The sequence below is a fragment of the Vulpes lagopus genome, chromosome 7 (genome assembly GCF_018345385.1).
Source record: "Vulpes lagopus strain Blue_001 chromosome 7, ASM1834538v1, whole genome shotgun sequence".
In the NCBI taxonomy this organism is placed as follows: Eukaryota; Metazoa; Chordata; class Mammalia; order Carnivora; family Canidae; genus Vulpes; species Vulpes lagopus.
In genome coordinates, this window is record NC_054830.1 from 51922822 (window position 1) to 51926091 (window position 3270).

Genomic DNA, 3270 nt, shown 5'->3' on the forward strand with positions numbered 1-3270 from the left:
CATTTTATCATTTACATCCCCACTCTTCATATCACTAAACCTCAGTGAGGTTTTCCAGAATTTTATCTGCCTACTGATTGCCTCACTGTGTTTCTGTCTTGCGAGAGGAAGTCAGGAGTCTCTTTCCTGCATCACCTTTAATTTGATAAAATTTGTGTTATATTGGATGATATTTTTGAAGTTTATAGCATAAGATGGTACCCTTGCATGATTGCAGCATCAATTATACATCCTTTGCTCTTTTCAGTTCATTTTGTATTTGGCTTAATTCAGAGAAGGAAAGTTCTGGAGTGGTTCTGCATTTTAACTATCATCTAAAGATCTTTTCAAGTTCATATTGTATATATCCTCTTTGTTGTGAATGCATTGGGTTAAGTACAGAATATTATTTGCATTGAAATTTTCTAGGGGAACCTGGGTGGCTCAGGGCATGATTTCAGGGTCCTGGTAGCATCGGGCTCCCCACACGGAGCCTGCTTCTCCCTCTGCCTCAGTCTCTGCCTCTGTGGCTCTCATGAATAAATAAATAAAATCTTTAAAAATAAATAGTCTTACACTAGCATTCCAATAGGAAAATCAGAAAATGACATTGATAAGCCACTTAATGGAAAAAAAAATACAAATGACCATTAAAGATAATGTTCACCTCATTAGTTACCAAATGCATTTAAGGTAGAAGAAAATGCCATTATTTGCTTATTAAATCCACAAAGATAAAAAATAATTTTATTCTAAGTGTTGAGAGAACATAATGAGATACACTGACATAAATAAAAGTAAATACAACTTTGATGGAATGTAATTTGAAAATTCTTAGAAAAAAAAAAGAAAATTCTTAGGCAGGCAGAAAAATTTGAAGTTTTTGCCCTTACCTACACATTCTGCTGCTAGGAAACTATTCCAAGGAAATGACCAGAGAAGATTATAAGTATTTATGTATAAGAATATTTATTGCACTATTACTTATAAGAAGAAAAAAATTGAAAGCAACCTAATGTCAAGTATTAAGAGAATGCTTAAATAAATTGTATGACTTAAGATGAAATATTTAGCAATCATAAAAATTGTGTTTTGGAAGAATTATAGCAGCATGAGAAAAGTACAAAATGTAACATTAAGTGAAAGAAGCAGACTATTCTACTTAGGCTAAATAGCAATAGCTCATAGACATAAAATAAATCTGGAAAGAAATACACCAAAATATCATCAGTGATTCTATCTGGATAATGAAATAATAAATAACCTTTATCTTATTCTTTAAATTTCATTATATTTTCCAAATGTTCTTTAAAAAGCATGTATTATTTTATAATCAAGTAGATTTTTAAAATATATTGTATTTATATATGCCATACATGATATCTCTATATCCACATTATGTCCTCAGCAGGACAGGATCATATTATATACCCTTACAATGACATATAAGATCTTTCATGATATGTTCCTTACGTTCTCATTTTATATTTTACTCTCCTGAGATCTTTCCACTTCATTTTAGTAATGCTGGACTACTCGCAATCTCTCTGAAAGTGTTTATCTACAGATGCTATTTGGGTTTTTTTTTCCTGGAACGCCGTGGGCTTGATTTTAGGAGCATTCATTCATTCTTTTGGAGGAGAGATTTGTAAGAACAAGACAGGGCCTAAGGTCTGAGGGGTTCTGGGGTGCCAGGCAAAACACCAAGACAAAAACTCAGGCAGAGAAATAGCGCAGAACCTCAGTTATCAGAATCGGGATACCAAGAATCATACTAACTTAAGTAGACCATCAAGGCACTGAAACTTTCTGAAGGTCCTGGCTAATGTGACTTCATGTTGAGTGCATAATGCCTGCTAAAACACGTCAGTCCCGACTTGCTAAGAAGTAGCCGTATTTTCATTTAAAAACAAGACTTTTTTTTAAAGATTTTATTTATTTATTCATGAGAGACACAGAGAGGCAGAGACATAGGCAGAGGGAGAAGCAGGCTCGTCTCAGGGAACCCGATGTGGGACTTGATCCCAGATCCTGGGATCACACCCTGAGCTGAAGGCAGATGCTCAACCACTGAGCCACCCAGGGATCCCCTTAAAAACAAAATCTAAACAAACAAGCAAACAAACAAATTAATGAATACAAAGTCAAATTCTAAAAGCTAGATTAAAAAACGTCTTGTAATTATTACATCATTGTTTATCTTCATGGGAAGGAATGATGAGGAATTTATTATATCCTTAATCCTTACTGAATAATTATGTAGGTCAATCTCTGGGAAGCTTCACCTAAATAAGAGCTTCTCAACCTTTTTCACGTTGTGGAGCACATAGAAAATGGCGTTTATATGGCACAGAGGCCTATCCAAGAGGACGTTTGTGGACAAAGATGTTCAGTCTTGGGTCTCTGTGGGCCCCAGGCCCTGCACAGCTTCCCTTACGGCTGAAATGATCATTATCTCTGCACGCCTGAAACACATTCCCCACACACCAGCTCTGGTCTGCATCATTCCAAGCAGAGGTACATCTAGTCTGTTTGGAAATGTCCCCAGGAAAAGAGTTTCTATCCCTCTTCCCGAGGTAAACTTTTTCCTCAGATTTCGTCACGTGGATACCAGCCAGAGATCCCTTATTTTAAACCACATGCTAACCTAGCTCATTTTAAGGACTTTGTTCTAGGTGTATGGCCTCATTTTAGGCTTTGTTTTAGATTACATACTTTTAAAAAACAATTTCCTGTCACTTTCTTTTGTACAGCACCCTCATCTAATGCATACCTTACATAGGGGGACCAGACTATGACTTGTGTTTTCACAGATTGCTTAATAAGTATCTTTTCAATCAGGAGTCAGCAAAATTCTAGAGGTAGATACAGAAGTAAATCAGAATCAGCCAACGGTTATTTTCCTCCATTTGTGTGGGACCCTATCATAGATTCTTGGAGAGGGAACAAGGAACAAAAGAAAGACATGACACGGTTGTGTGAACCACTACCTTCTGGCATGTTATTATTCATTACAAATAGACTTATTTCCCCCTTTCTTATTCTCTGCTAAAGGACTAGCCCTAAGTGTCCTGCTTAATTTTGGTGATTGTATTTCAAAGGAATAATGGATATGGTCAAAGGCATTTATTTGGAAGCCATGATAGACTGCTTATTTTTAAGGGAATAATATGATATGTGTGACAAATTACTTGAGTTTCATTTCTTTCCACCAAGACTAGGAATATGATCAAGTATCTTTTGACTTTTTAAAATTGCTGTTTACCTGGACTAGTTCCTATCATGAATGGA